We start from the raw sequence: 20,007 nt of genomic DNA, 5'->3' as shown, positions 1-20,007 counted from the left end.
TCCAGCACCTTTCCCTCATCTCACCATTCCCTCCATCCTTTCTTACCTCCAATACACACACACACACACACACACACACACACACACACACACCCCCTTATTGCTTCAGACCTAGCACTATTTTCCCACAATGTAATTGTCATCAGTCACTACCTTGTCTAGAACTTGAGGGGACACCTTGCTGTGGCACCAAGGATACACTCCTTTGCCCTTTGTTTTAGATCCCTTGTAACATGACTCCCCTCTTCTGTCCCACATTCTATGAAGCCTCCCAACAGCTCTCATCCTGATTGGAATTTCCACTTGGCTATGGGTAGTCCTGTAGTTTTTATACATTTCCCTCTTAATTTTTTATGCCTGTTTCATTGTTCTTTGTTAGGTTGTACTTTCCTTAAGCAGAAAGAACAAGCCTGATAGGGACATCTCCTGCTTCTCAATGCTCAGTGTTCTGTTATTGTCCTCTACCTGGATTTTACAACTTTGCAGCTTCAGAAAAGCTGAGTGTAAACCTAGGCAGTGTCCTTATTCATGTGTGAGTGCCATCTGGTGGTGGAGGCAGTCACTGTCGGCTTAGAGAAGACATTTCCTGACCGATCAATCAATCAGGATCCACTCATGAGGATTAATTTTTTTCCTTGTTAGTGTCTTTTCTGATGGAATGCTAGGAGTCCATTTCAGCCAGAGCTGGGGACTGACTGAACTTTCTCTTTGCTTCCCCAGAGCTTTCTCCTTTGTTTCCTCAGAGCGCCTAGCAATTGATACACATTCACTGGTTATTTATCTAAAATTAAAAAGCTGCTACCCAAGTTATTTAGTATCCATGCTTTAATTTAATATCCACCATGGACCAGGCTTTTATTTATTGTGCATTCATATATATTATCTCGAACTGTCAACAGTTCAGTGCTACAGGTATGGTCACCCCCGTTTTTTCTAAAGGGAAAACAGGGGCTTCCTAGCAAGGAGGAAGTGAAAATTACAGGCCAGTGAGTAGAAGAATGGCCTCTGAAGTCAAGTCTCCTGACTTCAAATCCTATGCTTTTTTTCTGTTATTAAACAATAATAATCATTGATGTTTCAATATTAGAACCCTTGCAAGTGGGGACTAAGGGATTGGGAAAGAGTTATTTGACAGACCCAGGTTTAATTCAGAATCAGCAATTGACTTCATTGAAGCTACCAACCTTCTGGAGTCTTCCCCTGTCCCAACCCCAAACTGTGCAAATCAAATCAAATATGCAGGAGAATGGAAAAGAAAGGCTTTACTCCTCTGGAGTATTCTTTTGCTAGAAGCTTTTTTCTTTTCTTTTTTTTTGAAATATGTTCCAAGGAAAAGGAGAAACAAAACTTGAAATCCACCTGTCTCCAAAGCACTTGACCTAAGTGTCTTTCAGGGTGTTGCTGTCTTCTAGACAAGTATGTACTGATACTGAGAACTCTAAAGGAGCCTGGGAATTCAGATTGCAAACTAAGAGTGTCACAGCTCTACCTAAAGTTTGACACCAGAGTTCAGGGTGACAGCAATGGATGGGAGCACCCAGCAGCAGCAGGAAATGCTCCCAGCCCATTAGCCCAGTTTCTCTCCTCTCCTCATGTTGCAATGGAGCCCAGAAAGTGGCCCTGTCTCCTCCGTTGCCTGGGAGGGCCCACAACAGGGACTACTTATATTTGCATAATGCTCTATAGTTTTTACAGTGCTTCTTAGACACAGCTAAGCATTCAGTCTTTGCAATAACCCATGAGGTGGGTGTGTTATATTGCCCATTTTACATCTGTGGAGTCAGAAGGTCAGATATTAAGTGACTCACAAAAGATCTTCCAGTACGTAGCAAAACCCAGGCTCAAAAGCTCCTTGGTGCAGGTCCTGCCCTGCTCAGCACACTTCCACGTATCCCATCCTGCACCAAACCATGGTTCCCAAACATGCTCCCTTGCCAGCCTCCAGGCCCTGGTTCATGCTGTCTCTTTGCCTGGAAAATTCCATCTTCTACCATCTCCAACTGCAGCTTCAGCTTCAGTGTCAATTTGTCTACAAAGTTTTTCTTGATTCCCTCTTGGACACTTTCTCCCCACATTTCATGCACTTAAAAAAAAAATTACGTCACTGCCACTTACTGAGTGTTGTAGTTACTACATTCACGTCAGCCTGTGGTCTGCAAAGTCTAGAATATCTTATTGTATATGGCATGTTCTCAATAAAGTGGTTATGTAATTGAATTCTTATTATGGACCAAATAAAATAGTAAGAGTTAACATTTGTTGGCACTTTCTGCGTGCCAAGTCCTGTTGTAAAAGCTTTGCACATCTCATGTAGTCCTCACCTCCAGCCTGTGAGGTAGGTCTTGTCACTATCCATTTCTCAGAGGTGAGAAAGCAAAACTTAAGTTTAAGTAACCTGTCCAGGGTCACCCTGCTAGTAAGTGGTAGAGCTGGGTTGAACCATTTTCCCCATTGCCTGTAAGATGGGGACAAGCCCCTGGGCCCTAAGAGTGGTATGTTTATTTCCTCCCCTAAGAAAGAAGACTTGGCTCCAGGATGAGGCTAAATTAAGGGAAAATTGGCAGTTGACTTTGCTAGTCTTCCTTTTGGCCAGAGATGGGCAGCAGCTCTGTGGAAGGCTGGCACTCTCCCCATGTCCTCAGCCCAGAAAGAGCCTGGAAATAGAGGCCAAGTTCTTTTGAACTCTCAGGTGTGAAAGAAAGGGAAGAGAGGGCTCATCCTGACACTTGAAGTCAGATCAGGGTCCCTGCCTGCCTTTTGTATTAGGGGTAGGACCCCTCACTTTCTACAATTTCAGAACCTCCTCAAAATGAAAATGGTAAACCAATCAGCTTGCCATTCATAGAATGCTAGCTGCACACGAAAAGCTCAACACACAGTATTTCTAATTCTGAGCAGCGTGAGCCTTGGGGTTCACCATTGTTTTACTGATGGGGAAACTGAGGTGCAGAGAGCTTAAGTCACTTGCTCTTTGCTGCTCACCCAGGAAGTGACCAGCCAGCTGTGAGCCCGGGTCTAACTCAGACTGCAGCTCTGCCCTGTAGGAGAGGGAGCCATAGTCCTGGGACCCTGTGGTGAGTTGCCATTTGTCCCAGCCTCACCTGTGCATGAAATGCAAACACCTTGTTAATATGTCCATTGCCCAGGTTGGAGCATAAGCCTCTTTCATAGCACAGGCTCTTCTTGCCTCTTTCTGTAGCAGGCCTTTTCCCTTTGTAAAGCCACATGCAGGGGCTGCCAGGGTTGCCCACCCCAAGGATGGCTCTGCTTCAGTTCCCTTACCTTCCTGATACCCTAGCAGTGACTACGGGGCAGGCTGGGAGGCAGGACTGTCCTTGGCACATCAGTGCTAAGAGTTAATGTTGTCAAAAGCACTGGGAGAAAGGAATGCAGAGCAGGATGGGGAAGGGCCATGACCCCAACCCTGCTGAGTTTTGGGACTGTCCCTCCTCTGTAGTAAGGGTGGCCCATGCTGGGAGTGCTTCCAAACACGGAAATGCTGAAGTGTTTTCCCCAGAGACGCTACCCACGCAGGGGAAATGACAGGCCTTCTTTACAAAAGTGGCTGAGGCCCAGGAGTTCACCCTGAGGGGCAGGGTGGGTCAGTGCAGAGCCAGCCCCACTCCTGGGGCTCAGGCAGGACCCTGGAGGTTCTCTCTAACTGAGGGTGTCTTACTACCAACAAAAGCTTAGTAGGAGGCAGTATATGAAGTATTTAGCAGTATAAGTTATTTTATGGGTTCAGGTTCATGAAAGTTACTTATTATAAAGCAGCCAATGAGAAAAAGGATGCTCTTCTGCTAGATACAAACATTTTAAATGGGAGGCATGGGTGACGTTCACTGACAGATTCATACTAGCACCTCATTTATTTATGTTTTCGGTGGCACATTATTTAGAAAAATCCATATTTGTATGGATCAACTAATATACATTCCCAAAGTGTCTTACTTTTCAATTTCAGGATATTTAAAAATTAGAGTGGGCAGGAAACTTATTTCAGAGTCTACATTCAAATATACTAACTTTGGTGATTTCCAGTGATTTGTATATTGGCTGTTACATCTTTGTATTTTCTTAATTTTCAGTTTCAGAAATAGTTAAGAAAGGTTCCTCAAAAAATTAAAAATGGAGCTGCCGTTCGACCCAGTGATTCCACTCCTAGGAATGTAGCCTAAGAATCCCGAAACATTCATCAGAAAGGATATATGTACCCCGATGTTCATAGCAGCACAGTTTACAATAGCTAAGATCTGGAAACAGCCCAAGTGCCCATCAGTAGATTAGTGGATAAAAAAGCTGTGGGACATTTATACCATGGAATACTACGCAGCTGTAAAGAAGAAGGATCTTGTACCCTTTGGGACAGTATGGATGGACCTGGAGAATATTATGCTAAGTGAAATAAGCCAGTCAGCGAAAGACAAATATCACATGATCTCGCTTATACGTGGAATCTAAAGAACTTAATAAACTGATGAACAGAATAGATTCAATGACATGGAAGCATAGATGAGACTGATGAATGTCAGAGGGATGGAGGAGGGCGGGTGGGTGGAGGGGGAGAGAGTAACCAAAGAATTTATGTGCATATATACACAACCCAAGGACATGGACAATTGTGGGGAGAGGGACTGGGGAGGGGGAAGGAACGGGGTGGAACGGGTCATTGGGGAGAAAAAGGGACATCTGTAAACTTAAAAAAAAAAAGAAAAGAAATTATACTTAGGAAGTGAAGGTAAATCCTTGTAGCACTCTGACAGCAGCCCAGGATGGACCCTCGGTTTCTGTGGAGCATGCATGGGAACCACTGGCCCAAGCAAGTCAGGCAAGTCAAAGGTGACTTCCTATAGAACTCTGGCACCTGCCAGGCCGCTCATTACAAATCGTGTGTAGAGTTCAGCATGGTCCAGGTGAGCCTGTCTCTAGGAATGACTGCATTGTAGTGATTAAGAACAAGGGTTTTGTTGTCAGATAGAATAGGAATCCTGAGTCTGAATAGGAACTCTGTCACTTAGCAGCGTTTCTCCACCCTCCAAAAGAAATGGTAAGATTCCTATAGAGATTAAACAAGATCACATATCTAAAGCTGCTAGCCCAGGCACTGGCATTTAGAAAGCACTTACTAAGTGGAGTGGTAATAACTACATGGGTGGTACCATGGGCTGAGCACTGCAGGGCACTGTATAGAGTCAAGGAGGATGGGTCAAGTCAGGGGCTCTCCTGTAGCCAGGTCCACACACACACCTTGTTCTGGATTTGGGTGTCCAGTAGTGTCTTACACTCAGAGATAAATGGAATTCATGACCCCCAGACGATATTATCCTCCTGGTTAACGACCTTAAAATAATATCCATCTTCCTTACCAGGCCTATGAGGGCCACAGACCAGCATCCTGGCATCCATCCTGGAGCTTGTTATAAATGCAGATGCTCTGGTCCTCTATAATCTCATGGTGTTTGTTATGTGCTGAGCCCACTTCCTGCTCTGTGAGACTGGAGGCCAGTCACTCTCCCGCCTTGGTTCCCTCTGAATGCAGGGTGGGCTCCAAGTTTGTTAAATGTTTTGCTACTCTGACGGTTGATTTAGGACCCTCAGGAAGTGACCATTGGCTCAGGTCTGGGTGGACAGGCCTCCTACTCCAGCTGGCTCTTTCCAGACTGATCCTTCAGACCATGGGCAGGACACCTCCTAGAGGCTACTGGGAAGCAGTTTGAATACACAGAGAGCTGGGCAGGAGGGGAGATAGCATCATTGGTGCTTTTTTTTTCTTCTTTTTTCTTCTTTTTGCCTGGAGTGGGGAGTGGCCTTCCTCCTGTCCTGGCACAGGGACTTGCTACTACTAAAAAGGACAATGGTCACTCATCTCTGTACAGAACAGTGATGAACATTTCAGAGAAGGTTGTACCAGCCAGAAAAGCAAACACCAGCTGGCGATCAGCAGACCAACTTGTCTCATTCTGTGCCCTAGTGAGGCCTCTGTGGCAGCTTGTCTTCCTCAGTGGCCTGGAGCTCTGATTGTAGCATCTCATGGGTGTAAGAGACCTTGGAGACTTATACCTTCTACTGCCGTGGCAGCTCCTGAAGTGTGGGAAGCATGACGGGGTGGCCACACTAAGAGACACAATGAGAAGCTTACTCCTCCAGGCCCTATGCAGACATCTGCTTGAGACCCCCTGGGTCCGCTGCCTGGAGCACAGCTCCACAGAGGGGCCTGTACACTTTGACCAAGCTGACAAGATAATCAGAGTCCAGGCGTGGCTTGGCCTGGCTGCTGTGAGGGCTGGGTGCCTCATCTCTGCACTGGCTGTCAGAAGAGGTGAACACAATTCTGTGGCCTGGCCATGGGTCAAGGATCTCTAACTGGGGAAAGGAGGGGAGGCCCTGGAGCCATGCTTCCCTGGGGCTTCAAGACACTCACCACCCCTACTTCCTCCTGTGGTTTTCTCTTCCTAAATTGACTCTGCCCTGATTTTTTTTTGGCCAATACCTTGCCTGTTCTTTCCTCTTTCCACCCACTTAACTAACCTCAGGTGCTCTCCTTTCTCCTTGCCCCTTTCCAACCATGCTCATTTCACACCCCAAGGCTTGGGTTTTAGCCCCTCCTTGAAGTTGTCCCAAGGCCTCCAGGCCTGGAGCTCCATCTCCCTTGTCTCTGAGTGCTTTCCTCCATCCTACTTTGTCCACCAGGCTAGCACTCAGTTCTGTGCTGTTTTTTTCTGTGCAGTTTCCCATGTGCTGAGGTGGCCCCAATGTGACTGTGTGACCTCAGGGTCAGTGTTTGTACCTCGGAACTGTCAGTTACATTCATGGAGCATTTCTGGGTCACCCGGTACCCTGTAGGTGCTGAGCTGTGTGTGTGTGTGTGTGTGTGTGTGTGTGTGTGTGTGTGTGTGACACATTCTGCCTTTCAGGAACTTACATTCTAGAAGGATGATGAAACATGGCACAACAACTAACCATAGGAATTGGGCAAGTGGTAGAGAGACAAGACACCTTGAGGATTCAAAGAGGAAGAAATTGGGAAAGGGGTTGTGAAGAACTTCCTGGAGCCAGTGGCTTCGGAGGTAGCTCTTGGAGGGTAAAGAGATTTTTAACTGGAGTGACAGTGGGGGGAAGCATAGGCTGTCCTGGGGAAACAGAATGTTTCCTCCAGTGTTGGAGACCCTCAGTGTGGCCCCAAGAGCACTGCCTGCCTCTCTGTCCACCAGGAGGTCCCCAGAGGAACACGACCCCCCTGGGCGCTCCATGAGGATCAACAGTGATGGAGTGTGAGGTGTGGAAGCTCCACGCTTGCCTGCATCTCAGTTCTAGAGGCCTCCACACCAAGCTCTTCTTACTCCTGAAGCCAGATGCTCCAAGTAAAGTTTTTGGAGGCATACGGCCTGGACCACAGCACCCACTGGCCAATACCCTATAGAGGGGATTGAGGAACAGACTCAGTGATGGGAACACAGGTAGATTTTCTCAACTTGTGTGATTTTATTTTCACCTCAAAGGACCACAAACAGAAATCAACACAAACCAAGGTTCAGGCTTTGAAAGAAGTCTGAGTGTGTCAGAAACCTGGGTACATACTTCTGGCCCAGGCAGCCCCTCAGACACCCACTCCTTCCTACCAGGAGTAAGCAGATTCACCCGGCCATGTTCTCTGTGAAGAAGGCACTCCTGCAGATGGCCACCACAACATCCTGTATGATTCAATGTCTCCCCATGCACATGTGCTGCCATCTGCCACCTGGAGGAGCAGGGACAGTTCCCACTCCAGGTCTTCAATCCTCTGAGCCAGGTGGGCCCTCCTCACCTTCAGCATCAGGACCTGGTCGCTCTTCAGGACCCAGGTTCTTGGATGCCCCCTGTCTGGGCCACCTGCATCCACTGAGTTAGGTCTGTCTTCCTGCCACACAGAAGGGAAGATGCTGGGAACCACCTGAAAAGGACACAAATGGAAAGAGGAGAGGTGGCCCCAGAGAGTTCTGAGCTCACTCTGCCCTGGACCCACCATGTGATCCTGGCATGACTGTTGTCACTCTGACAGTCCCTAGGCAACAATACCCATCTGAACACTTGGGAAGATGCCAACAAGTTACTCCAGGGACTGACTTCACAAGTCACTAATAAACTCATTGTGTTCCCTAATTTTATGTTGCCACATTAATGCATAACAACTAATTATATCATTGCTCAATTGTCATGTTTAATAATTTGGAGCAATTATTGAATAATTAAATCTTGCCACATTTTATAGCCTCTCAGCTCATCCTGTGTTTTCCTTTCCTAATAGCAAGGATATTTACATAATGTCTCTTTCAGCATGAAGTTTTCCTGTTACTTTATTGTCACCAAATCACTGTCATCTGAGTCTCTTGATAAATTGATGATAGGTTCCTGCACCTGGTCCTTCCACAGTAGAACTGCCATAAAGCTCAGGGAAGGAATGCTGGATGTGTTGAGACTAGAACATAGGGGAGGCTGGCACCTGCATTTGGATTTCACAAGGTGGACCAGCCTTGGGGGTTCAGGGGTTCCGGGACCCTTTGGGCCTCAGGAGACAGTTCCTGCAGCCCTGCTGGAAAGAGCATCTGTGTATTTCATGCTTTGTTTGCACACAAAATAAATTTTCCCATCATTATTTGTGAGCACATGTAACTTTCTTGTCCTTTTTGTCTTGAGAGAGAGGTCAGTTTAATTAAGACTAACCAAATTTCCAGACCCCTCCACATAAAAACCCAGGCACACATGACGTTCTTATGGAACTCTCTGAATTTAGGGAGCAACACAGCTCTCCCTGCTGCCAGTCTTGCCTGGGCCCCCATTCCCAGAGTAACTCCGGTAGGCAGACTCCCTGGTCATGAAGAGGGGACCCCTTGATGACATGGGGCATCCTGGGACATGCCTGTTCTGTGAAGCCTGGTGACAGGTGGTGCCTGCCCATACCCCTCTACCACCCAGAGTATCACCCACCTTAGTATGGTAGGAATAAGGGTGAGATGAGGGGGCACTGGGATCCAGTTCAAAGGTCAGGGGGCCAAAAAAACCCTCAGGCCAAGAGAAATAGTACTTTAATGCAGTATTTTTAAAAAATCAAACTGGCAAACTGAGGCCCATCAGCCAGCTGCCTGTTTTGGTAAATAAAGTTTTATTGAGCTCAGCGAAGACACAACACAGTGATTACTTCTATCTCTTGTCTTTGTCCCCTCCAACCTTCCTTATGTTGACACTTCCAGAGACCAGAGTAAAGATGGGGAGCAATCCAGATGGGAGATGCTTCTCATGGACAACTCCTTGTTCCAGAACTAGGCACTGTTAGTCAGGCTGTATCTAGAAGAGCTGTTTTTATTGCTCCCCTTTCATGCCCTTCCTCAATCTTTCCAGGCCATTAATTTGCTTAGATATCTGCAAGCCCAAGCTGACTGAGTGTGCTTCCCTGTCTCTAGACTCCTTTGCCAAACCAAACAGGCAAAACTGGACTTTAGCTTGTGGGCTTTCTGGTCAGAACTGGTTGTTTTGGTCCCAACCCTTTCTATGGAAGGGGCTGTAACCCCATGGGTCCCACACTATGGATCACTCAGGAGCTGAGAGGGTGGTCTGTTGGGCTTACCACGAATGTACTGCCCTTGCTTGGGGATGGTTGGCTTGGCTTGTCCTCTTCTCTTTGGAGCTCTAGGGCATGAGCAGTGAGCTGGAAGAACTCCTTGTTCAGCTCATCCAAAGTGTCTTCTACCTGCCATATCTTTTTCTAGAAACAAGGGACATGTGGTCTTCATTATTTTCGGTTTTATTCTAATTTCTTTAAAAATCCAGAGCTCCTGCTCCACCATAGGAAGTCGGATAAGCACTGCACAAGAGCTAAAGTCAGGTCTTCTCTCAAAGAGCTCAGAGCCTAAAGACAACCAGACATACAATCTTGCACAGTGAAGGCTACTGTGGAGATGGCAGGAGCAACAGGCTGGACACCTAACCCAAGCATGTGTGGTTAGGGAGAACTTACTAGACGAGGGGACATCAAAGCTGAATCTTAACAGATGAATAGTAATTAGCTAGGTGGACAATGTTAGAAAGGCATGCTAGGCACAGGGAACAACATGTGCAAAAACAGAGACATGAGAGAGCATTAGGAACATTTGTCCAGCTAGCAGTCCATCTACCCATCATTTATCCATCCATTCATCCATCCATCCATCCATCCATCCATCCATCCATCCATCCATCCATCCACTCATAAGTAAAGATTTACTGAGCACCCAGCATGTGTAAAGCCATTGGTCATTTCTGGGACTCATTCGTCCCAGACTGGAAACCATGGAGTTTTCAGTCCATTAAGAATGGCAGACATGGAACAAGGAAGTATGAGTGGCAAATGTTACATGAGGGGAATGTCAGGTTGCTATGGGAAGTAGTCAAAGCCCAGCTTGGTGATAACATAATTTGTTAAGGAAAATGGAAGGAGATGCTGCTGGAAAAATGGAGGTGGTGTAGGAACTGGGGATAGGAGGCCATGAAGTGCCTTGTGCACTGGTCTTGGCTATTATGGTTGAGACTTTGTTATTAAGAGAACACTCAATTTGTTGGGAGTGTTAGCGTGCACAACTGAAAAACTGTCTTCTCAGATTCTTTTGTAGATAGTGATGATCATGTGACTAATTTTGTCCAATGAGATATAAAAGAAAGTTGTTGAAGAAGTAGATTCTGGAAACTTCTTTGAAAAGAGAGCTGACTTAGCTGGCCTGTGGCTTTTTACCTTCCCACTTTCTAGCAGCCGTCTTGTGACCACAAGTGACCATGAAGATGAAAGTGTGTGTTAAGGGTTGTGAAGCAGAAGGACAGAAGCATCCTGGAATTGGTAGGACATTGTGGATGCTGATGGGTTTGCTTTTGAACATGTTGATTTAGGCCCCATGAGTTCATGCATTGTCTGACTGCATGGTGAACTAAGCTGTCACAGAAAGCCTACCTCTTGCTCCATACATGAAACACCATGTAAAATACAAATATAAATTCAGAGCCACGTTTGAATGGAGACTGTCCAAGGCCTAGAGATGAAGAGATGAGTCGGGGTAGGAGGGAGCTGAAGGGATGTGGCATGCAGGTATTCCTTCTTAGAGGCCGAGGCCTTAATTCCCACCTGGGGCAGGCAATGAGGCCACAAGGCAATCCATGGTGGGGGAACTGGCCCAGGACTGCCTGAATCAAGTCTGGACCCAAGAAGTGGCTGTCCCTTCTTTTGACTAGAATGAAAAACCCATCATCTGGCTTCAGAACATGGCTCTGTAGCTGAGCAGGCATCTTGCTCAGGGTTGAGGTTGGAACAGAATTGAAAGTAGAAATTGGAACCACGAGGCTGTGCAGCCACTGCAGGAGGCCAAAACTGTCCACCCAGATGAGAGACACGGTAGCCAATGTACCTCACTGTGTGTGAGCAGATACTACCACAATTGCCCCACAGGGCAGCATACTCAGGCAGGGGACAACTCCACTAGACACAACTCATAGACAAAAACACAAAACAGAGGGAAACTCAACAGCATGAGGGCCAACAGACATGACAAAAATATACCCAAGAGTCTAGAGAGTGCAGTGAGATCTGAGCACAACTGTCATAAAGCATGTTTAAAGTGTGAAGAAGCCAAAAGAAGGACTAGAACTCATAAGGCAAGACCAGAGCATTATGGAGAAAAAGAGAAATCTAGAAACGAGAAAGAGAAAAGCGATGAGATTGATGGGTTGCAAATGGACTGAGCTGTGGTGAGTTTCTAGGAACTTGTGAGGGGATTATCTGGGATGGAGCCTGGAAAGGCAAACAGATGGCAAATGTAAGGGAGAAGTGAAGAAATACAGATGTAGAACTTTTAAGTCTTGTCTGACAGTATCCAGTAATAGATGGTGGTTTTTGGCATACACATTTCTACAGGTCCTGTATTAGGTGTGCATTTTACCATTCCACTGGCCTCTGGGATACCCTGCTGAAGTGGCATCAGTTCCTGGAGTAGGGCAATGGGTTTGTAACATTTGAATGCCCTGCTCCCTCACTCAGTCCCTCTCCTGTAAACACTGGTGGGAAGGAACAGGGAGCTTAGGGAGAGCTCTCCTTCCTCTGCTTCATCCGTGCCTCTTGAGGAAGAGTGAGGAATAAGATGAACTCACGATAGTCAAGCTGCTAACTTACTAAAATCAAGTGGCTGAGGCATGAGGAAACAATTCTGTTCTTGTTCTAACTAGCCTTGGAATGTCAGCTTTTGAGTAAGAATGGTAATATTGTTAATATTGTCATGACCACTGAGGTAGATGCCCTTGGCCCCCATTCTCCCCTTTGTGCTTATGCCTTGCTGTTTTCTTGCAGGCAGGACCCTCTTACGGTGGGGAACTTTTTCTCACCCCTTGACACTGGGCTCCACCATCTGACTTGCTTTGGCTATTAGGACAGGCAGACATTATCCTATGCTAGTCCTTAGCCTGGGTCTCAAGGTGCCTTTTGTGATACTGCCGCCACTGTGGGAAGGACACGGCCAGTCTAGTCCACTGGTCCTGGGAGGAGGAGGAGGGACTCAGGACACAGTTGCCTCTGATACAGCGTCCCAGGCAAGTCCAGACCAGAGCTGGGGCACAGGCGAACCTTTGACAACCAGAACTGCTGGAGAGAGTCAGGCCAGATAAACTGTGCCCCCAGAACAGGAGCAATAAAGGCTTATTGTTGTCTGTTGTTTGTCCTGCAGCAAAGCTAACTGATGCACTCAGTAATCATTTCAGTTTCTCTCTCTCTTCCACAAGCTGGTCTCACTCCTGCTTTTATGGCCCCCTCTATCTCTGTTGTTACCTTTGTGAGAAATTACATGTACTCACAGATAAAATCCTGTCATACGTGCAATTCTCCATCCTCATCTTTTATTTTAATGACATTAAAAATTGTCTACATCACTTTTAGGAGAGGCATTAATATTTCATAGTAGGGCTCTCCTGTAATTCAGGTAACACTTATATTCTTGGAAATTTAGGTAAACTCCATGTACTTTTTACCCCCACTTAATTTTATATCATAAAAAAATTGCAAGGAATATGTTTCTTCATGTTTGCCTATATTTAAAAATTATTTTCCTTAGATTCTCAGAGCTAGAGATACTGAAGCAAATGGAATGAATATTTTAGAGGCTTTGATGTGAAGTTGTCAGATGGTTTTCCAGAAAGGTTTTAACTTTTTACCTTCAACAAGCTGATATGGGAGTGTGGATCTCTTTAATCCTAAAAATTACTTAGGACTTTAGTTAAATGTTTTGATTAACATTTCTGTTTCTTTGAACATTTTTCATATAATTTTACTGGTTTATATTTCCTTTATTTTAGAGCCATTTACACATTGTTCTAATAGAGCAAAAGTATATGTTAGGGGTACATTTCTGACCTAGAAAATCCTGTTTTGTGTTATTATGGAATCATATCTGTTGGTGCTTTCATTTTCCGTCCCCCCCCCCCCCCCATTGTTTTGGAGATTCTTTTAGTTTCACAGACTCTGACCTGCCCATTAAATACTGCACAGAACCCTCAGAGGCAGGGATGAGAGCAGGTGGCCCAGCATTCCTGCTATGAAGAGGGCTTTAGCCTCAGAGCCAGCTCCTTCCTACCTGCAGCTCAGAAAAGCCTCCATCCACATGCACGTGTTCAGAGCCTGGGCTCATGGCTCCTCCTTTGCTGTCACCCTGGGGGGGCTGTACAGGTCCCTGGTCCTGCTGGAGGCTGGGAACAAGAGGAATGACCCTTTCAGGCCTCTGCTGTCCACTAGCACATCCTCAAACCCCACAACCAGAATAAGAAAGACATTGGCGCCCTGGCTGGTGTGGCTCAGGTGGCTGAGCGTCATCCCATGTACCAAAACGTTGCTGGTTTGGTTGCTGGTTTGATTCCTGGTCAGGGCACTGGGCTCCATCCCCAGTAGGGGGCATGCAGGAGGCAGCACATCGATGTTTCTCTCTCACATTGATGTTTCTCTCTCTCTCTCTTCGTCTCTAAAATCAATAAAAACTTTTTTTTAAAAAAAGGCATTGGCGACTTTTGACTCCTCCCTGAGACCCCTGAGATTGGAGAAGGATGAGATATTCATGTGATGGGGAAACTGACAAACCCTCAGATTCCCTGAAGCTGGACTAACCACCCACAGAACCTCCCCACCACTCCAAATATGGCATATGGATTATTTTGAGTTAAAGGCAATGAGAAGAAGCAGATACAAGAATAGCTCTCTGCTCTCCCCCTATTTGCCTATAAGCAGGTCATACATTTCAAGGTGTCACCCCTCTACCAAAGAGGACAGAAGTTAATCACCTGAGGCGACCCTAGATCCTTATCAGTCCAGATACTACCAGGAAATTTACATAAAGATCTTGCTAAAACTAGCCCTCATACACCATTGTTTCCCTATATGTTTACCTTCTCACAATTTGCCACCCTAGAAACTCAAAGTCCTTTTCTTTCATCTTGTTAGTTACTAAAAAAGTGTCCTTTTGTGAAGGTGCTCTATGACCCCTATTCTAAAGGCCCCTCTGAGCACTTCGTCTCTGAGGTTCCAGGTTCTGTTGTTGTTTTTTCTTATTGGTCAGTCTTTGTCAATTTCATTACAGGGCTCTGCCCCAGATGGGTCGAGAAAAGGAACATTTCCTTTCCTATATCTGGCTGACTGTGTGCCCCAGAGGCAGGGATGAGAGCAGGAAGCCCAGCACTCCTGCTATGGAAGGCTGCAACCGTCAGGCCCTCTCTGCACGGTGCTTCTTCTGTGGTCCAGGAGGGCAGAGATGGTGGCCCAGGGAACAGCACTAAGCTGTATGGTTATATGTACCTGCCACACCTTTATACATCGTCTCTTATTACACCCTCCTCAAATTTCCATCTAGAATGTCTCATTAACTTCCTGCTGACACCCTGGACAATACATTGCTGTAGTAGACCCAGATCTCTGGATTCCAAACCAGCCTTCCCCCTGGGCAACTCAATTCTGGATCTCATTTCTGAACCTTGAAATGAGAGGGCTGGATGTCTCTTGGAGCACTGGGGCCTCTGAAACTGGCATCAGTTCCTGAGCCATATCTCCATGTCTCCGTCAATGCTATTCCCCTCCAACACTGAATGCCCTTCCCAACGCCTCTGCTGGTTAGCACTCAACCCTTATTGTAAAGCCTTTCTCAAATGATACCACGTCACCAAAACTTTCCTGATCCTCACAGTCTTATTTAAGCCTCTAGAGCCTTTTATCAGAATTATTTGTGCATTCTGACTCCTCAGCTTGGCATCAAAGGCAGCAATAAATATCCTCAGGTTGTAGCTCAAGCCACTGGCTTCGGAAAGTGTTTACTCAAGATTTACAAGGTGCAGGGCAGAGTCCAGGCTAGACCCAGATCTCTGGAGTCCAAACCAGCCTTTCTCTGTGTTATCCTTTTTGGAGTCTTGATTCTCCAGGCCTGGGACTTTAGCAGGAGAGTCTAGATTCTCTTCCCTTTGCCTTCAGGAGACTTGAATTACAGTGGTACCTCAGTTTTCAAACATCTCCGTTGACGAACATTTCAGTTTACGAACGCCATAAACCTGGAAGTAAATGCTTAGGTTTTCGAACACTCCTCGGAAGTGGAACACGCCACATGGCCTCCCCTGAGGGCAAGATCCAGAGGCCTAGCTGTCGGCTGTCAATTCCTCAGTTTTCGAACGTTTCAGAACTCAAATTGTCTTCCGGAATGGATTACATTAGAAAACCGAGGTACCACTGTATTTGGATATGCTTCTAGTCACCTTAAGTAAGAAAACCAATAGGAGAGCTGTTTCTGAGAGGAAGGACTGCCCATGATCTCACTGTGTGGTCCCAGGTGTGCTCTGTAATTTTCAAGTCCTGTATCTGTTCTTTTTCTTTCTTTTCTTTCTCTTTTTCTTTCTTTCTTTCTTTCTTTCTTTCTTTCTTTCTTTCTTTCTTTCTTTCTTTCTTTCTTTCTTTCTCTCTCTCTCTCTCTCTCTCTCTCTCTCTCTCTCTCTCTCTCTCTCTCTCTCTCTTTCTTTCTTTCTTTCTTTCTTTCCCTTCCTTCCTTCCTTCCTTCCTTCCTTCCTTCCTTCCTTCCTTCCTTCCTTCCTTCCTTCCTTCCTTCCTTCTTTTAAATATATCTTTATTGATTTCAGAGAGGAAAGGAGAGGGAGAGAGAGAGAGAGAGAAAAACATCAATGATGAGAGAGTCATTGATCAAGCCCACAACCTGGGCATGTGCCCTGACAGGGAATCGAACCCCGATCGCCTGGATCCTAGGTCGACGCTCAACCCCTGAGCCATGCCCGGCCAGGCAAGTCCTGTATCTTTTCAAAGTTTCCTGATGGTTATTGCTGAAGGCATCTTGTAGTTATAATAAGAACCAAAAGGACTGGTCCAAACACAACATCGGTTATTAATGGTCTGAGACCAGCACACAACACATGGACAGAAATCAAGTCAACATAAGCAGACAAGTCCACCTCAGCCTCAGGTTGACTTGGGGGAAGAACAAACAGGTGGGAACAGCCCCAATACATGAAATGAGTTCTGATAACCAACTCAAATGAGTGAACTCCTTGGCAAACCAGAGTGGCCATGGCAGGGAGCACTGGAAACTTGAGCTGGATTTGAGTGGGTTAAGGCTTTAAATCAGGTTCTGGTTATGGGAAATGAGATTATCAGAGTGAGGGAGCTAAGGGCTGCACCCTAAGAGCACAGCTGTTGTGTGAAAACTTCAGTGTGATGCCTGTCCGTCCCCACCTTGCACTTTGGTGTTCCTCATCTGAGGGCAGAGGCAGGGGCTTCAGGAGCACATCATTTGCCAGTTGAGGGTCTTGTTGACAGGTGGAGAGAGGCTGTTCACCACCCTGACCAGAGGCCTTGAAAGAACAGATATTCTTGTAACTTTCCTTCAGTTCGGGGCCCAGGAAAGGACATGGTGGACAAGGGCAGTGTTGCTAAATCAACCGGGGCACGTGCACTGATCTGAGTTGGGAGTCCTCATCTTTGAGTGGCCTGGAGCCTGACTGCCTGGTTTTCTTGGGGGCTCCAAGCATCTTCCCTGTAGCAGTTAAGACCTGGTGTGGGTTGTGGCCTCCCTTTTAATGCCTTCAGGCACCTAGGGGACATGTGCCATGGCCATGAATTCTACCCTATTGCACCAAGGGTGTGTCAGGTGGGAGGCCCTCTGTGTCTGCCTTCCTTTTGATATGTTGCTTTTAGGGCAGGATCCATCCCAATGTCGCCCTGAGCTCCATGTAAGGGTCCAGATTGCAGGTACACTGGGGAGTTTGTCTCTACAAGCTCTTGGAGGTGAGAGCTAAAACTGGGGGCTAACCTTTGAGCATAGACTATGCACCTGGGTTTGTCTCAAGAGTGCAGAGCCACCTGCAGAGGCCTGGTTGTATGTGAGTGTGATATGTGGCTATGTGATGTATGTACATGTGTATGTACATGTGTCAGTGTGTGAGTGTAAATGTGCACAGGTATGGTTGAGTACCTGTGTTTGAGTGCTTGTGTGTGCATACAAGTGTATATGAGTATGTATATGTATGTGTGTAGTATATTGCATGTGTGTAGTGTGTGTATGCATGTGAGTGTGTGTGCATTTGTGTGGTTGTGTGTACATGCACATGAGCATGTGTATACATGTGCGTGTGTGTATGCATGTGTGTGCCTAATGAGTCCCCATGGGTCAGGCAGAGCTGCTCTCCACACATAGGTTCTGTTGCCTGGGGGCCTTTCACCTTCCTGTTGGTCCCAGCTGGTGGCTCGCATGCATGAGAAAGTGCAGATGCCAGGGCCATAATCACTCGGTCAAGGTCCAGCAGAAAGCTCAGGGGAGAGACGCTGGGCGCGCAGCCTGGGGAGAAGAACACCGAACAACCTCAGACACATTCATGTCATTTGACCATAGACGCCTAGCCTGATATCCATTCACTGTTCCCCAGTTTTGAAGCCTGTGTGCCTCTTGCCCTTTATTATATCTTTGCCTCCTATCCCAGAACCCACTTTCATGTCTCTCTTTCCTCTAGGCAGTCACTCCAGTGTGGACTTCTGCTTTCTGTTTATAGACTCTTCTGTACCTACAGAACTTTTGTGAGGAGTCCTTTAGAAAAACAAAACTAAATGTACAAACTAGGGAGGCTGTTAACAGCCTTAGGGTCCTGGTCACTCTCACATCCCACACATGACCAGCCCTAAAAAAATGGTGATGGATGTGCCAGCAGAAGAGCTGAGGGGGGACCTTGCTCTGCCATGTTACCTGAGTCTTCTCCTCTTCCTGGCAAACAGTATCCCTGCCAGGGCCCAGGACCATCTGTGATCAGGGTCGATGTTACAGCACAGGGCGCTGAACACAAAGTGAGAAGGTCATCCTGAGATGCACAGCTAGGTGCTCCGCAAAGTTAGAGTTAATATAATGACATCTAACCTGCCTGCACAGCCCCACTCCTGCACCTGCTTCTCACCTAAAGGATGTTGCCAGCACTCCCTGGGAGAAGCTGTGGTGTGGCCCCACAATTCTTTATGCTGCCTGGTATCTGCCCTGGTGGCAGCTTTGGCTCCTGTCAGGCTGAGGCCTTGCAGAAGGTCCTGGAAGAGCCAGGGTTGTGTCACTCACTTAGTTACAAGCGTCCTTCTTGACTCAGGCAATTTCCAGAAGAGGGTGTGGCTGTTCCCTGGGGCGGCGGGGATGACAGTGGCTTGGTTGTCTTACCTTGAGCCTCCAGAGCTGCTGGCTGGCTTCCCTATAGAAGGCCAGCATGTCGCTCCTGTGCTTGCTCAGCTGGGCCACCATGTGCAGACTCTGGTCTTCGAGCTTGTCATAGAGTGTTTGGATGCTGAAGTCTTCCAGGGTCCTGGCAGGGACTGAACCCCCTGTGGGAGAGGCCTTGAAAGGAGACTGTGGGCTGGGCAGGGCCCTGGTTTGGGGGGGGTTGAGTTCTGCAGGTGGGGGTGCTGCCTGCAGGAGGAAGCACACTCAGGACACTTAGGGGTAGGGGTAGCACTGAAGAAAGGTGGGATCAGGCTTGGTGCGCACGATGGAGGATGTAGCAGTGGCTGCAGAGAGAGCCTCCTTTGTGGGAGTGTGAATGACGGGGGACCCTGCAGCCTCTGACTGTCCTGTCCTGGGTCCTGGCATCACTCTGCCTTGCTGAGGGGGGTCTCTCTGTCTTGATGGCCTGTCAGCCACCTGAGGAGGCTGTTTGCTGGGTCCTCCAGACCTACACCTTCCTTCTGCCTGAATTCATCTCACTGTCCCCATGTTCTCATAACTGTCCTGTGTTCTCCATGGCAGCTCTTGACTGACTGTCCCTGCTGCTCTGTGGATTCCTGTCCCCGCCATGAGCTTCCCACAGTGCTCCCCACTATGCTCATAGACAGCAGGCGCTCACTAGGTGCTTGTTTGGCTGAGTTACCTCCTTCAGCCTTCAGACCGGAATGTGGTCCAGACTGGCGCCAGGAGAGCCGGCAACTTTGAATCAGGTCTTATATCCTTGACCTCTTCTCCCTTAAACTATGTTCTGCTAGAAGGACCAAGAAGGAGGAAAGCCCTTCCTCTGGGGAGCTAGGTCACGAGGAAGAAGGAAGGAAGGGGGTGAGGCCTCATACTGGCCTATGCTCAGTGGGGAAGCCCCTGAAGGAACATGAATGTGAGGCTGAGTGGGTGTCCACTGCAACCCCCATGCCACCAGGGGGGTGCATGTGGGGAGAAAGGGAGCCCCATTAGCACTGGCAAAGTGATGGGGCTCATTCTGAGCAACACCCAGGGTCTCTGCCTGTGCAGAGTCTGCTTTGCCTTTCTGTCCTATGCCTGTGGCCAGGGTGGGGGTCCATCCCCTAAGCACCCAGCCAGTCAGGTGGGGGGGGGGTCGGAGGGCAGCTTTTCAGAACTGAGACCTCCCTCTCCATCAATATTGTCTCCTCAAATGTGCTATCCCATGTCCCACAGTGAAGGGGCTCTTCACCCTCCCCTAAAAGACTAGTCCTCTAACCAAAAGAACCTGTCCTAC

Source organism: Miniopterus schreibersii, assembly GCF_964146895.1.
Source record: "Miniopterus schreibersii genome assembly, chromosome: 2".
NCBI classification, from domain to species: Eukaryota; Metazoa; Chordata; class Mammalia; order Chiroptera; family Miniopteridae; genus Miniopterus; species Miniopterus schreibersii.
This window is presented reverse-complemented; position numbering follows the sequence as displayed.